General features: G+C 42.6%; 1 protein-coding gene across 1 annotated transcript in view; it reads left to right on the top strand.

Moving 5' to 3' along the window:
- JAKMIP3 (Janus kinase and microtubule interacting protein 3) overlaps nt 1–17,808 on the top strand; it is a 264,240-nt gene that overhangs the window by 84,091 nt on the left and 162,341 nt on the right. The gene's annotated exons all lie outside the window — the stretch shown is intronic.

Genomic DNA, 17,808 nt, shown 5'->3' with positions numbered 1-17,808 from the left:
TATTCAGGTTCTAGGAACAGAAAATAGACTGAAAAGTGATCAAAACAAATGCTTAAATTATTGGCAGAAATGTGTGCTAATATTTGCTGTTTTTGCCTTTATGCAATTACTAAATTAGGACAGGTACATACACTAATGAAACTGCAGGCTTAGCAAAAATAAGCAAGCGGCTTTGAGGAGGGCACTTTTCAGGGCTTTTTACATAAGGGATATTGATTTGGAGTTTGACAAGAGGTAGGGATTGAGACTGAGAGAACTAAAGGGTTGGAGAAGGTTTATTGGAGTGTTTATCATTCTCCCACTTGCAGATGTCTTTTAATTTTTGGATTTTAGTTGTTTACTATTATAAATTGTTTCATGTATTGTAATTGATGTTTACATTGTATGCTGCTTTGAGCATCCACTTTGTGATTGGGGAAGCGGTCTAATAAAATTGATAAATAAAATGAAATAAATAGTTATTTGCCTGACTAAAAAGGGCTATGGAGAATTAGCCCCTCCGTCATCTTCACTGCAGGTAAAAGTGCACAAACCGTTCAGAACATGGCTAGTTTTACCCACAGCAAAAAGGGGTGTGGGGAGCTCAGAAAAGAGAAAGTACATATGGGGCTTTCATTTTGAAATACCGTTGTCTACTTTCTGTGTATATATTTGTACCCGCTGTATGCTACCAGCCTGAAAATTAGCTTTCAGGCACCAGGCACCCATATATGTAGGGTGCTGGGGGATGTTCTCTTCCCTGCTGGATCATTGGAGGTGCAGGGGACGTGGACCTCTCCTGCCCAGAACCTTCCCTCACCTCAGATTTCTGGCACCGACCCATAGCAGCAGCTGTAGTGCAGGGCCTGGGAACCCTTATGGGCTGAGTGACAGGCCCTGCATCACTCCACCTCTCCTGCTGCAGGGGTTTCCTGTTACTATGAAAACCAGTGTGAGAAGCAGGGCACCACCAGGCCTGTCAGTGTGCTCCTGGGCCCTGTGCTGAATTCTTTTCAAGTAGCCGCTGCTCTAGGTCAGCGCCTCAGTGGGAGCAGGCCAGTATAAAGGCAAGGCAGTCTCTCAAGGCTCCAGAGAAAATTTGGCCCTATGACGATTTGGCACTAGTGGTAGTTGCCTATGTTGTCTAGTCCTAAACCTTGGCTTGGCAGACCTTTGTAGACAGTATAAGCAAGCATTGCTCCATCTATTCTATTGCAGGAGAATACCTACATTTCTATTTTCTTTTTCATGCATACCCTTCAGTTAGTGTGTCCTTTTCCATTCCTAATATATTTCAGTTTAGAATTTTAGGTACCCCTGAAATGTTTATTTAGGATGTAATTGGGTTCTATAATATAAGCTATATTTCAGCATCCTCTTCTTTCCTCAAAGTGTTTTGAGCAGAACCACAAGATTTAAAGGCTTAATATGTAGTAATGTAGAAAGGGTTACCTTCAGATATGCTTTGAAAAGAGGAGGAGTTTAAGTAGTCAGACCAGGAGGAAGCTCCTGCTGCTACCCCAGATTGGGAACGTTCCCTAAAGTGATAAGGTTTTATGTCAGCCATTTTATGCCAGCTTGTGTTTTATAGAGCTTTAAATGCCAGGCCAAGGGATTTCTCCATACAATGATTCTAAGTTGATTCCCCGGTTTATTTCTGGGGGTTCTGCCTTTCTCTGTTCATAACTGTCTCTTTCTTCCCCATCCATCGTGCTGGTGAAGTGGGTATGGAGGTGGAGGCTTTGTTCTATCTTGTTTCTTTTTTTTTTTTTCATAATTTTTTCCTTGGAACACTACTTCCCCTTTTGTCATGCTCGCCCTATCCTCAACCCCTTCACCATGCATGCAAGTATCTGAAGACTCTGTGAAGTAGAATGGACATCGCTACCATCGCCCATGTGAATCCTATGCAGAAGAGAGGTAAGATTCTTCCCTTTTATTGGTTCTTCAACTCCCTGAATTAATCCTATCTCTTTCTCTTTCACCTCAGTTTGTCACGTAGGTTTGCTTTATTTGGGAGGGGGGGGTGGGGGATGATGGATGGTGGAGCCTTAGGAAGAGGCTTTCTTTCTGGACTCTGTCCTTGTGTTAGAATCCTCTCATGTAGCTGAAGAATCAGAAACCAGAGCCATAGGATCTTTGTTGGGGAAAAATGTGTTCATTTTTGTGTCATTTTTAACAATACTTTATGTTGGGTGAATTTTCAATAAGCAGCCGCGCAGCAAATTCATGCCTAGATTTTCATTCCACCATAAATACAGAGGAATGAAGAGCCGTGGCCAGAAAAGGGGCGGGCAGGGGGCGATAGTGTGCACCCAGCCACATTGTGGTGGTGCATTTTCATCTGCCGCAGTTGTGGCCACAGTGCACACTATTGTCCCCAGAGCGCCCCTGCAAAAGGTGTAGCTATTTCCGGCGCCACTGCAGGTGATAATGTGTAAAACATTATTGGCCACAGTGCAACCATCCCCAAAATGTTTAAAACGCCACCCAAACCCCTCCCCTCATTTAATTATCATCGCAATGTGGTTGCTACTGCATGCCTTACGGCGTTATCACACGTAATAAGGCCCTAATACACGCAATGACAGCCCATCACGTTTTGAAAAATGACCCCGTTAATCAGGTAATTTTATTTGGTTATCTTTAGCCCAATTTTAAGCCACACCTAACCAGTTAGCTTAGCAGCTGAAAATTTGCCTAGATCTAGCCGTACAAAATTTGTCTGGCTAGATTTAGACCAGCTGTTTGTGCGACCAGAGATATCCAGCTAAATCACAAACTTTCCCCAAAAACATCTACAGAGCTGATATTTTGCTGATTGGCTAAATTTGAGAGCCTGGTAAATTTGGAGAGATAAATTTAGCTGGTTAATAGGAGACATTTTTCAAAGTTAGTCAGGTTAACCTTTAGAAAAATGAAACTAATAAGTGACTAAACTTCAAGACAATAATTCACATATTTTTTAAATTGCCTTTTCCTGTTAGATTAGAGATAAAACATTGTGCCTGAGAGTTTCCTACGTGGTATGTAGTCTCTTAGATCTTTATAATGGCAGTGTACTGGAAAGGCTGCAAAACATAGGAAACATTTTTAGTGGACATTAATTGGATGAGTACTTAAATATTTTCTCGTATTTAAATCTATAGATGGCTATTATAAACAGATCCTTCAGCAGTGATTTCCATCTACTTAACATTTACAGAAATTATGAATAATTAAAATTGTAGTTATTGTCATTTTGTTTGGTTCTTCTAATTCATTTCTGCTTTATAATTACATACATAATCTGGGAATTGCAAAGGTTTTATGATTAAAACATAAAGAGCTTTAGGAATTTTTAGATGACTAAAACATATATCTCACTCATCCTAATAAGTTTTCTATTGAACAAAGAGTAACAGGTTCAGTAAAAGCTGTACTGTATTTTTTGCAAACTAGAGTTGGCTTACTGGTTCTGAATTAAATCCAAGCCAGGGAGTTCAGGTAATTGGCCCCAAATTAAAAAGAAAACAATCTGAGTAATAAAATATGGTTGCCATTTTGTTTCACTTAGACACACTGAAATAAAGGTCAGCAAACAAGTTCTAAGTGATATATATTATATTGTTCCAATATAAATACATTTTTAGATGGCCCTAGTCTAGATCATGGGGTTGGGAGTACCCCCCTGTGAGACACTCAGGCAGGCAGAGTGGGACATCAGTGTGGCATTTTGAGATAGCAGACTAAATAGGGGGAGTGTGTGTGTGTGGGCAAGTTATTTGGTCTAATTTTTTGCAGGCTAGGCCTCACAGGCTAGTGTTCCCAGGATAGAAGTAGGTGGTATATCCTTTCAGTCCACAACCTGCCTGGAGAGGTCACCTCAGTGTTTTGCAATTTGTTGAGATTTTTGGATTTTACTTTTCAATGTTTTTCCTGGAATACCTGGTCTTATCTTGAGGAGGGAAAAGCCCTCTGCCCCTGGGAAGAATCAGAATGAGACAAGCTCTCTTGTTCCATTTCAAACTCAATGGATGGAAAGGGATGACTCTGGTGTGAGTGACTATTTTTTTTGAGAATGTTATCTATTGTTTTGGGAGGAAATTTACTATCATCCATCCTGTCCATGAGTGGGGGAAAAAAGAGTTTTATTTCCTGGCTGCACTGGACCTTTCATCTGAAAGATTTCCTGTTTACCATCTGGAGAGAAGAACCTTGAATAAAAATTGTTTGCTCATCCCCAGTGGAGTCTCTGATCCTGGAGTAGAGAGAGGATTTGGAAGTTTGGAGAATCTGAAATACATCTGGACTTAGGTATCGCCTGGGAAGGATACTTGCTTTCAATCAATTAATTTATACTGGGGTTTTCTATACCACATCAAAATTTCTAAGTGGAATACAGATTTAACATCCATAAATAACATATAATAATGAATAAATGTACATAAGGTAAAAAAAAAAAAATATTAAAACCTGAAATAAATAACAAACACCTTAAAACAACACCTTAAGATCATAGTATTAAAATAATAAAAAGATAAATACATAGCTAATAACAAACAACACAGTATATTAAAAGGAAATAAAACTAAATAAAAAAACACCTACAGACACTTAAAATGTCACACAAAACTGTAAATGTAACTTATTGGATTTAATTGTTAAAAATGCTTGCTGAAATAAAAGCATTTTTAATGGCTCCCTAAATTTAATAATGAGGATTCTTCCTTAAGCTTTTTGGGCAAAAGGTTCCAAAGCTAAATGATCCTGTACTAACACAATTTTTCCTGAAATTCATCTAAATGGATTTGCTTGAAAAATGGTATATACAATAAATTTTGATAGGACAATCTAGGGGTCCTTACTGCAGGTAAATTTTAGGAGCAGCATTGATTGTTGCTGGGGCCATGCCTCCTTTAACACCTTTGTAAATTAATAGCAAAATCTTGAATTTAATTCTCCACACTATAGAGAGAAAGTACAAACTGGCCAGGATTAGAGAAATGTGTCGGTATACTGGTGTTCCGGTAATTATTCTCATGGCAGCATTTTGAATCAATTGCAATGGACATGGAGTGAGGCAACCCAAGATATAAGGTGTTGCAGTAGTCAATAGACGAGATCCCCAATTAATGAACCACTGTCTTTAGATCATTTAAGATAGATATGGTTTAAATTGCCAAAGCATATTCAGCTTGTAAAAAGCCGACTTTACTACTTTGTTTACTTGTGGGTAAAGAGTCAATTTTGTGTCCATTGTAAAACCCAGATTACGTATTTCCCTTGAAATTTCGATCACAGTATCTTCTAGAGTCCATGGGCTAGGAAGATCTGTTACAGGACACCTTGCAAGATAAAGAATTTCAGTCTTTTCAAAGTTATAAATAAACTTTTGATTACTAAACCAAGAATTAACTATTAACAAGCAATTAGAAATGCGATTAGGAGTTTCAGAGATTGTTTTAAATAGGCACAAAAAAATGAACGTCATTTGCATAAAGTCGATAGCCTTCATCTAGGTCAACTAAAAGGTGGCAAATTGGAGAAATGTAAACATTTAAAAGTGTGGCAAAAAGAATAGATTGAAAGAAGAAGATTTAGTTCCATCAAAAACAATTGACTGAGTTTAATTAGACAAGAAAGAGACAAACCATTTGAGAACTACATCTCCTATTCCAGTCTAACATGTTTTAAAAGAAGAATTTTATCAACTGTGTCAAAAGCTGCTGTTAAGTCTATCAAAAAGATCCCATGGCCATTATCAAACACACTTCTAAATATTTCAAATATGGATAGCAGCAAGGTCTCGATATTGTGTAAGGCTCTAAAGCCATATTGACAAGGATCAAAATATTTTAATCATTTAAAAAAGATTGAAACTAAGTACAATTTTTTTCCTAGATAAAAAAACAGGCAAATTTGAAATTGGTCTAAAATTACTTGGCTCATTAATGTTTATTTATTTATTTATTTAAAATGTTTTCTAAGCCGTTGTTCAGTAATATACCATCACAACAGTTTACATGGAGGCACATATAGTAAATTGAAAATGTATCTGTTCCTATTATTGGTAATTTGAGATGCCTTTTAAGCTCGGTAACATAGTTTCATAATAATGGCTAATTGTTCAATGTTGTCTAATCTGTCCTTTAACTACAATTAAAACTCTGTTAGATTATACATTCAAGTTACAATGTGCAATAAACAAACCGAAACATACATGTGCTGTGTGCTGTATGTATGTTCACATTTGATTTTTTTTAAAGATTGGCTGGACAATTGCCGCTTTTAGTAAATCCGATATATAATCCTCCACAAGACAGCAATTTACAAATTGGTCACAAATTGCACTAAATCCTTACTTAAACATTTTAAGAAAGCATTTGAGTAATTATTTAATAAACTAAGGTTAGTATTTAGGGCTTGCATGACACTCTCAACCTCAGTTCTAGAGACCTCCACAAATAAATCCCACAACACCTGGTCCTTTGAAGAAGGATCATAGAGAGTGAGGGTACCATAGAGGATGAGACCATTTCAGGAATCTAGTGCCAAAGGACACATTCGCAGATAGAGGAGCCAGTTGACATTAACTTTGGGGCATGGTTGTAACTAGATTCAACTGGACATGGTGCTAATCAATTACTTCCAAAGATCTGCAGTAAACTTTAATTTTGACCACTCAACCAAAATGTCCTGTCTGTTTGTTCTAGTATCTAATCTATATCCAATCAGCAGCATACACTGAGTGGAGGGTTTCCCCCCTCTACAGATTGGGCCCTGGAGGTCTATCCTCCCCCTTTCAGAGAATCCACACCCTGGGACTATTGGACTGTACATGGACTTAGCCCCAGAACTGAGTGTAACCCCTACTTTCAAGAATAATTTCAGAAATAGTGGCTACACTTGCTTTTGAAACTTAAATTTCCTTTATTTGGTCTACAAACATCACTTACTTTTTCATTTTGCATTGTATACCTACAGTAAAATATTCAACCCAATAGACTTTCGAAATATATAAATGAAGGGCTCATTCTAAAAATTATTTAGTGAGTTACTACTATTTTAATCTCACTAATCAAGTGATTACCCAAAGATGATTTCTCAGATGGCAAATATTATGGATTATGCTCAGAACTGGCACCCAATAGCTTCCTACTTTTGAGAAATGGGATGTGCTGACTTTTCAGCTAGCTTATTCAAAGAAAAAACTTTTATATATATATATATATATATATATATATATATATATATAAGTTCCAGGTATATGCACAACACCAATACATTTTTTATTACTTTCAAACAAATTTTTCAAATGAAAATGCTTTTATTAAATTCCTTATAAATATGTGGTCTGATTTTAAAAGGGCCACATGTGTAAAAAACGGGGGTTACATGTGTGGCTGAGACTTGTGTGCGCCGAGCGCATTTTAGAATGGGCCTGGTCACTTGCATAACCTCCGTTATGCACCGAAGTGCCAGGCCCTGCAAAAGGGGTTGGCTGGGGGGCATGGTCTGGGCAGGGAAGGGCGAGGCGGGGGGAGTGAGCCAGGACAATGCTATTAGCCACTGTGCTGAGGAAGTGTGCACCGGTAGCCGGCTGGCACGCAGACATTACTTCTGCTCCCAGGGAGCAGTAAGTATTAAAATAAAAAAATTAGGGATAGGTAGAGTTAGGTTAGGGGTAAGGGAGGAGAGGGGAAGAGGTAGCAAGGGTAGGGATAGGGATAGGAAAGTTCCCTCCCAGTTCTCTCCTTAATTGGAGTGGACTGGGAGGGAACTGGGGGAGGTTCGATTGCGTCTCCACACGTAATTTTCTAATATCTCCCCCCCCCCGCGCGTGCAGAGCATGTGCACGCGGGACCCATATTTTATAACATGCGTGTGCCAACACACGCATGTTATAAAATCGGCGCTTCCATGTGCGTGTTCCAGGAACAGTGCACACATGGACATGCATGTGTTCCTTTTAAAATCAACCCCATATTGCACATGCTATTAGACCATCACCTCTATTAAAAACCATTCATGCTTTAGTCATACCAATCATACTACATCCCAATTAAAAAATCAGCACTCATGCATCAGAAGAGGCTGGAAACTACAGGCCGATTAGAGTCACCTCGGTGGTGGGAAAATTAATGGAGACTCTGCTGAAGGAAAGGATACTGAACTATCTACAATCCGGTGGGTTGCTCAATCAGAAGCAGTCTTAGGCATGGACAGATGCAGGCACAAGGGAACTCCATAGACCGGGACCAAGATACTCAGGAACAAGGCTTTAAAAACAGAAGTCTCCCGGAGGCTTGCGCTGCAACGAGAAGAAGGCCTTGTACCACGAGGTGCCCTACACAGCCATCCCATGGACTGGTCACGGGCCACGACATGGCACGCCAAGAGAGATGGACAGACGAGGGACCTGGGAATTGGATGAAGAGCTGAAGATGAGATGGACGGAGTCAAGACATTAACATCGGACATCAGGGACATGGAACATGGCACCTCAGGACTTGGGACATCAGGACATCTGGACACGGAACATCTGGAACAGAAGGCAGGTGACGAGGGAGCTCCGACGAGGGACGAGACCAGGGACATCAAGGAGATGAAGGTCAGGAACACGAAGAACATGGAATGAAGATCCATCAAGGCACAGGAGACCACGGAAGACCTGGATCGGAAGGAAGATCACAGATGATGTGCAAACCCGATCTGAAGGCACTGAAGGAAGGCAAGCAGAGCCCTTTTATAGGGTTGAAGCAGGAAGTGGTGGATGACATCATCTGAGAGGGCCATGGGGCTTTTCCCGCCGCTGATCCTTTAAAGGTTGGGTTGAGGCATGCGCCCACGCCTAAGGAGAGGCAGGAGAGAAGCCAGGCATGTTGGCGGCATCCCTGCCACGTGGGAGGCCCGAAGAATGGTGGAATTGGCGGCGGCAGCCCTGCCGTGAAGAATGGAGCAAGGCAGGCTGCAGGAGCGGCTCTGTGCTGCGAAGAGGAGACTCCTGCCGGTGGCTCCTGGACCGTGGGGGAGTCCGGAGTGTCGCGGCTCGGCCTGCTGAGGGATGGCATTGGCAGCAGCCTGGTTGGCCTCGCTAGGAGCAGCAGGAGAGGTAGGGGGTCTGCCCACACCTGTCGCGGGTAGGACTACAACAGTATCCATGCAAAATTATAGCATTTTGATGAATCTAGGGGTAAGTTAGCCAGATAAGTTATAACTTAGATAACCAGATATCTTCGAATATTGGGCCCTTAATTTTTATTTTCAAATAGGATATTGACTTGAAGGGTAAGATAAAATGCAAAAAAATCTTTAGAGCAAATGGATTTTTTTTTCAGTGTGTAAGCCACCTTAGGAGAAGTCCCTCGTGCTTTGGTGTCCTGGGCTGAGGGAGTGAAGGTAAGTAGGGACTCACAATGTTTCCTTGAGGGGGCACACCCGAAAAATCCACTTTCCCGCTGGACTTTGTATGGTCAAGTATAACCCACCCAGTCAGTCTCCTGGGATTAGGGAAGGAAAACAAGGATAAAATTACGAAAAGAATTCAGAACTGGCTGGAAACAATATATCAAATACTTAATACCTTTCAAAAAGTATTTTTAAAACAATAGTTCAAGAAAAGGATTTTTACATGCTATGATGATAAATTTTAAACTGGGGCTTGGGCGCACATGTGAGCACGTTCACTGGCTCACGCCCAGGGACATAGCTATTTTATAACATGCATGTGTATGTGCATGCATGTTATAAAGTAGGCTGACCGCATGCACATGTGCACTCAATTTTAAGAGGGTGCCTGCCTATGTGTGCAAATGCCGCTTCTCCACTCTAAGTGGAGGGATTTTAATAGACATAGGCACCATCATTGCCCATTTTCTCAGTTTGTTCCCAGTTCACCTAGTTAAGGGTTAGGACTTCCAAATCCCGCTGTTAGCCCCAACCCTTAAAACCCCGCTGATCTGTTTAGGATTTTTGTTTTATGACTTAGACGCCATCCATAGCAGAAGTAAAGTTATGCAGCAGGGGACCCATAAGTATTTATGCGCTAATTTCAATGTGAAATCCAGGAGGGTCCAAGGCCTGCCCATACCATGCCCACGCCCTACCCCCTTTTTTTAAATCTATTCAGCGTGTGCCAGTCCAACATAATCACCTTTCTGGGCTTTTAAAATTCACTTGTTAGACAATAATCTGAAATTTCAGCATATTCAAACTTTTTTTTCTTGTAGCATGGAAATACTTTGAAACACTATCAACAATTATGGATTTTTTTTATCGTAGAACTTTAAACCAAAAGAATTATAAGTCAGATAAGTATTTTGTTTTTATATTCCTCTTTACTCAGACTATGATTACACTTCAAATTTGTATTTTTCAGAAATTGATTCTTTGTGTTGTTTTTCTTTTTAGGGTCTACTGGTACAGCGTCCTTTCCGGTAAGTATTTTTGGTTTTTCCAGGTGTTTATTTTCCTCTGATAGTTTTTCTCTTTTTTTGTGTGTTGCTTTGCTATTTAGTTCATAAAATACTGTTAGTCTGGCCTGACTTAGTGTCTGTGTCTGATGTGGTGGTGCACTTATCTCTGATTTTCTGTTTTGGTCCAAGATCTGGTGCAATGGTCTCCTTTGCAGCGAGTATCTCCTGGATGACAGATGGCAGTGAGCGTCTCTGATGTGACGGATGCACAAGTGTCGGTCTTTACTTTGGTGGCGTTCTCTCTTCCAGGGATACCTATTGCCTGACTTCACAAAATTAATAACAAAGCCTAACTTCCTGACATTGAGAATCTTCCAGCAGCTAGTTCTCTAGTGAGGTATCCATTGGCTTTGAGCTGATTTTCTAACTATGAAAAATAAAAGGATAATCAAAAAATCCCCTGTCTTAAATTTTACTTTAGGACTTTTTCACAGTCTTCCCACTTTCCTTTAGAAAGAAAAGGTGAAATCATGCTCCTGTTCAATTCTTTTACAATTAACTATTTTGTCCCCTTACCTGAAAACTGGGTACAGGAGCAACTTTGAACCAAAATCACTTTTTTTTCCCTTTTTCAATCATCTCAGTCACACAGTAACACAGGTGTTACTAGTCCTTGTGACTGTCCCAGTTTGGTGAAGGATGGCTTCTCCAAGAATTCTCTGGAGCTGGTGTACAGCATTTCCACCTTTTATCCAGCACCACCTGTCTTCTGTCCCAAGTTTCCCACGTGAGACTCACTTTTTTCCCCCAGAGCAGATCCTTATTCAACTGAAATCACACAAAAATAGCGCCATTTTAAAAGTTCTCATGTACTTTAATCTTGCAGCTCTCAGCCTTCTCCATACCGTGTCACAGATGATAGAAACAAGTAAACAAATCACACAGATACCATTCACCTCTATTTAATTTCTACCATTTTTTAAGTGGCTGTGCAGACTTCTCAGGAACTGGCTATTTTACTTGCCTGATGTGCTTTCACTGGCCATTTCACTTGCCTAAGCTACAAGGCTATTCCTAATGCTTCTTTGGTTGCCAGGTAACCCTCCCTTCATTTCAGAGAGCTGAAGGAGGTAAAACAGTGAGCTACAGGTAAAACCCAGACTGGACTCCTGTATAAATTGGATCCCTGTCACAGGGACATTCCCTGGCCAAATAACTATGCCCAATCACCTTTGCACAGGTAGTGGGGTTTGTACACAGGGCACTCTGTCACTCAAATGGCCACAGTTATTTAATTTAAAATAGAGTCCCCAAGTTGGCATTGCTGTGTGCCTCCATATTTTCCTTCTAACTGTCAATAGGGCACCAAGGGCTTCCCCAGGGCCTCTTGCTGCTGGTCATGTTCCTTTTGGTCCTGCAGTGCACTCCGGGGGTTTGTTCATGAGGCAGGGACCCCCTTCAACTCACAGTGTGCTCTGCTTTCCTTCTTTTCTTTAATATTCTATATTTTTCCTCTCCCCACCCCCTTTCTTTCTGCCTGTACCCACAGCGTAGTTGTGATCCCACCCCTTTAAGGGCCCACGTCATGACGATGTCACCACTGCAACAGCCTCGGGCCTGGCCATAGTCTATTCTAGTGGCAGGAGCTTTCCCAAGACTCCTTACTGCTTTGCCTCCCTTCCCTGCAGCAAAACGAGCCACGGCAGGAACGGCAGAAATCTCCTTCCTTTGCTGTTGAACATCCGCGGCAGTGGCATGACTCACTCCATTCCTCTGCTGCCGTGCTCCTTGCTGCAAGAGGCAGGGTAAACCCTTTTGCGATAGCTGGCTGCTTTTTCTCCGGCTTCAGCCACGGGCCCCTTGATACCCAGGCCATGGCAAGGGAAAAAAAAAAAAAGAAAAAAGGCACAGCCCTGCAAAGGACCATGACAACCCCAGTGGAGCCAGGACCAGGGCAGCCACCATACAGTACTTGGTTCCTATGGCGCATCAGCCTGCTCATCCAAGCTGCAGTCCACTGCTGCCAGTACTAACAGCCAGTGCCAGTCCACCTCAGCCAGCCTGTTCCAGGGGCTTCATTAGGGGCATAGGCAACCTACCAGCACAAAGGTAAAAAAAAAATTAAAAAAATTATGTTTTCTTTTCATCACACATGAGTTGAGAAAAAAGCCTGCTATTTGTTACATTTAACAGTCATCAGTTTGTAACCTAACATTAAAATCATCTATTGCAACTGAAGACTGGATAGTGGCCAATGTAATCCCAATATTTAAAAAGGGCTCCAGGGGTGATCCTGGAAACCAGAGACCAATGAGCCTGACTTCAGTGCTGGGAAAAATCATGGAAACTATTCTAAAGATCAAAAGCACAGAGCATATAGATAGACATGGTTTAATGGGACACAGCCAGCATGGATTTATTCAAGGGAAGTCTTGCCTCACAAATCTGTTACATTTTTTTTGAAGGAATTAATAAACATATGGGTAAAGGTGGGCCAATAGATGTGGTGTATTTGGATTTTCAGAAGGTGTGTGACAATATCCCCCATGAGAAGCTTCTAAGAAAATTAAAAAGTCAAGGGATAGGAGAAAATGTAGTTTTGTGGATTGCAAACTGGTTAAAAGACAGGAAACAGAGTAGGATTAAATGGTTGGTTTTCTCAGTGGAGAGAGATAAACAGGGGAGTACCTCAGGGATCTGTACTTGGACTGGTGCTTTATAATATATTTATAAATGATATGGAAAGTGGAACAATGAGTGAAGTGATTAAATTTGCAGATGACACAAAATTATTCAGAGTAGTCAAACCACAGGCAGATAGTGATAAATTGCAGGAAGACCTTGTGAAACTGGAAGATTGAGCATCCAAATAGCAGAGGAAATTTAAGGTGGACAAGTGCAAGGTGGTGCATGTAGGGAAAATAGCCCATGCTGTAGTTACACAATGTTATATTTCATATTAGAAGTTACTACCCAGGAAAAAGATCTGTTATATTTGACGGGAAGCGGGACGGCCTCACTCACCCTTGATGCCGACAGCAAATTAACATCACCAAACGCAGCTCAGGACGCCACCATACCGTCACTACCCTGGCTTCCTCTAAGTGTGTGCATGCCCAGCACTCACCCTTTTAAAGGGCCTGTGGTGGAAAAACAGCGCCAGCGCCTCCTGATGACATCACTGGGCAGCCTCCTTAAAAGGCTCCTTTGGAGGAGCATCAGACGCCTTAGCAGCAGGCCTCCCGACGTGCTTTGAGCCTTCAGTGCGTGTTGCTTTCGTTCCTGTGTTCCTGCATTCCTGTCTTGTTCCAGTATTCCTGTGTTCTGCTGCTCCTGCCTTGTTTCTGTGCCCTTGCCTTGCCCAGCCTTGCCCTTCTCTTGCCTCACCTTGCCCAGTCTCTGCATCTGTCTTTCTTGTCTCTCCTTTTCTCCCCTAGGCTTGTTCTTCTGCTACTGACTCTTGCTTTGGACCTTGACCTTCCCTGATTGCCACCTGGATCTGACCTTTTGCCTTGATTCTGATCACGCCTTGAATGCTGCCTGCCCCATCTCTAGCCTGCTTTCAGTATCTCCTGTCTGCTGTCTGCCATGACCTCTGGCCTGTCTCTGGCATCTCCTATCTTCCGCCAGCCCTGACTTTGGATTCTCGACTGCCCAACTTGTGCAAATTTAAAGGGTCCGCAGTGGGAATTCCCCTTCGGTGCCCTCTGATGATATCACAAAGCCACCAGTATTTAAAGCCTGCCCAAACGCCTCTTCAGTGCCTTGGCAATAGGTTGACTCCTTCTGGAGATGTGCTTTGCCTCCACGGTCCTGGTTCCTGCTTCCTGGTTTTTGCTATGTGTCTTTCCTTTTCTCCTGGGTCCTGTTCCTTGGTATCTGGTTTGTCTCCTGATTTCTTGTCTTCATGGTCAGGCTTTCCTTTGTCTGTCTTCAGCGTTTCATCTTGCTCCTGAGGTCCCTCATCCTCCTTTCTCCTCTCCATTTCTCATCCCCACACAGAATCAACCCCACACAGAAGTTATCTGCCTCTGCCTATATTAGGCTATGTATATTGTATTTCTTTGTTTAACCCCATATATTCATTTCCAAGTTATTCTTCCTGTTCTCTGTAAGACATTTGCTTGTCACTGTTATTGTTCAAAATGTAAACCGAATTGATCAATAATTCTGTTATTGGAAAGTCGGTATAGAAAAAACTTTAAATAAATAAATAAATCTCTTTGGAATGGACTTCTGGCTTTGACCTCGGATCAGACTTCTGGCATCGACTTGGATTGGACTCCTGGTTTGACCTTGAATTGGACCTCAATGCTGCTTGACCTCTGCCTGCCCCTGACCATTGCCTGCTTCCACTTCTGACTGAACTCTGCCTGCCCAGACCACTGCCTGAACCACGACACTGCGAGAACGCTGCCTGCCTCTGACCACGGTCTGAACCTGGCCCTGTTGACTGCTGCCTGTCCTGACTGCTGCTTGTCCTGACTCCACTTCCTTCTCAGTGCTTCCCTGCAATGACTTCATTGTGACAGATCTTCTCCACAGATGCCAGCACCGAAGACCAGCCAGCCCCGGCACTTGAGGGCTCAATCTAAGGGGAATGTGGGCTGGTATTGGAGAAGCTCCAGCTGGGCCTCTGCTGCTGCCAGCTCTGCCTGCTGACAGTGGGGACCTGCAGGGCCCCTCCCTGCTTGTTCCACCAATTCCCCCTCAGTCTAAGGGACCACATCCGTAACACTCACCTTAAGTATTTGTGTTCATTTCTGGTCGCTGCACCTCAAAAAAAGATATTGATGCACTGAAGAAGATACAGACCAAAATGATAAAGGGGATGGAATGTCTCCCCCATGAAGAAAGGCTAAGGAGGTTAGGGCTGTTCAGCTTGGAGAAGAGATGGGTGAGGAGGGTTATGATGAAGGTCTACAAAATCATGAGAAGACTAGAATGGATTAATGTAAATCGATTGTTTACTCTTTCAGATAATACAAGAACTAAGGGGCAAGCTATGAAATTAGCAAGTAGCACATTTAAAACAAATGAAAGAAATTTCTTTGTCACTCAATGCATAATTAATCTCTAGAATTCATTGCCAAAGGATGTGGTTAAGGTAGTTAGCTGATCTGCGTTTAAGAAAGGTTTGGACAAGTTCCTGGAGAAGTCCATAAACTGCTATTAGTCAAGTTGACTTAGAAAATAGCCACTGCTTATTACTGGCGTCAATACCATGAGATCTATTTAATGTTTGGGTACTTTCCAGGTACTTGTATCCTGGATTGGCCACTGTTGGAAACAGGATGTTGGGCTTGATGGATCCTTGGTCTGACCTTGTATGGCAATTTCTTGTGTTCTTATCTTATGTAAGAGTTAGGGGCCTATTCACTAAAGTGGGTTAAAATATACATAAAGTCACTAGCAACAGTGCCATTGGTCGGCCCCTGTGACATAGTAAGGGCAAAGGGCCGTTGGCGCCATTTTGATTACTGGCAGCCGATGGCCCAAGTGCAGGAGATCGCTCCCGGATGCCCGCTGGACCACCAGGGACTTTTGGCAGGTCTTGGGGGGGGGGTCAGGAGGGTGGGGGGTTGTAGTTAGTTAAATTTAAAGGGTTGGGATGGGTTTTTTTTGGGGGGTTCCCATAGAAAGAGAATGATAAAAGTTTTCTGATCTGGGGAATGGACCAAAATGGCCCTCCCCAGACCCAAAAATGAAATGGGGACAAAAAAAATGTTATGCACTCCCTTAATTTGCTCCATAAGATGCACAGACGCCCCTCTGAATCCTAGGTGCGTCTTATGGTAAGGTGTGTCTTATGGAGCGAAAAATACGGTACATGACAGTCTTTAAGTAATTACAGTTTAAATTATTAAAGGAAAAAGTTATTACTTAAAGTTGCAGATTTTTAAATATTTTGAGCAGAATTTCCCTAGAAATTCACTGTAAGAGTGTCCCTTCCACATACACACACCCTCATACAGGCTCCCTCACTGTCTCGCAAACACACACATCCCCTCATATAAGCTCCCTCTCTGAAACCCACACTCAAGCATCACCCGCACTCCCCCTCTTACCAACCAAGCTGTCTCTTGCACTTCCCCACACCCCCTCTCCGCTCTCACACACACATTCTCTTGCACCGGCATCCCCCTCCCCTCATATAGGCTCCCTCGCTCTGAAACCCACACTCAAGCATCCCCCCACCCACCCTTTCTTACCTCCCATGCTCTCTGTCACCCCCCCCCTCTCACACACACATTTTCTCTCACCGGAATCCCCCCCCATGCTCGCTCTCCCACCCTCCCCTCCCCAACACACATTCTCTCTGACCGGCATGCCTCGGGACCTGTGCTGTTTGCGGCGAAGATGAAGGCCCGGAACGCCATTTGCGGCACACAGGGGCCTTCCATTTTCGGAGTGAGCATAAAATAGCAGTGGAGACCCCGGCATGCCATGAACAGAGCGCGTACTGCGGCACATGCTCCGTTCGCGGCGAAGATGAAGGCCCGGGCGCGCCGATCGCAGCACACGGGGGCTTTCCCTTTTCGCCATGAATGGCGCACCAGGCCTTCATCTTTGCCGCGAACGGAGCATGTGCCGCGGGATGCGCTCCGTTCGCGGCATGCCAGGGTCTCCTCTGCTATTTTCTGCCTGTCCCGCGAAGGCCGCTGTCCTTCCGGTTTTGAATTGTCTTCCGGCGAGGGAGGAAATCAGCGAGGTGAGGGAGGAAATCTGCGGGAAGGAGGAATTCTGCACAAATTCTGCATTCCACAGTAGCGCAGAATTCCCCCAGGAGTACCTCTTGTAGCTGGTGTTGTGACATTGCTGCTGTACGGCGTGTTTGAGCCTCCAAGGCGTCCAGGGAGCAAGCCCGATATATTATAGTGCCATCTATCGGCAGGCTGGGGAACATGCGCGATCACTGATGGACACACTACCAAGCCCGATATATTATAGATTTTCAATGCATATTATTACATATATTTGCATGCCATTAATCTCATTAACTTGTTTAACCTGTTAATGCTTGTCATTAACTTACTTTAGTAAATAGGGCTCTTAATTGGCATTTACCAGTTGTAATGATATAAGGTAACTGTAACACATCTCCTAAATTATGTTTATTATTGTTAATTTTGGTAATGTGTAAGTGGCAGTTTGACATAAAAATGTATTTTTTTCTAATTTTCCATTGGAGTCAAGGTGTGAAGGTTGTCATCTTACTTATAGTAACAGAAGAGAGAGATGCAAAAATAGACACTCAGTTCTTGGATAGGAAGAATTAAGAGTTGTTATATTAAATTGTAAGAGCAAAGAATAATATCACAAAGATTGTGGAGACAAAAGGTGAAGACAAAAAGGACCAATTTTCTGTTTTCATGAGTTGTAAACTTGCAGAGAACTCTGCGGAAAAAAACACTGGTGAGACAAATAGCTA

The sequence above is a fragment of the Rhinatrema bivittatum genome, chromosome 7, assembly GCF_901001135.1.
Source record: "Rhinatrema bivittatum chromosome 7, aRhiBiv1.1, whole genome shotgun sequence".
NCBI lineage: Eukaryota > Metazoa > Chordata > Amphibia > Gymnophiona > Rhinatrematidae > Rhinatrema > Rhinatrema bivittatum.
The sequence above is the reverse complement of the archived record's forward strand: the minus strand, read 5'-3'. Positions and strand labels throughout refer to the sequence as shown.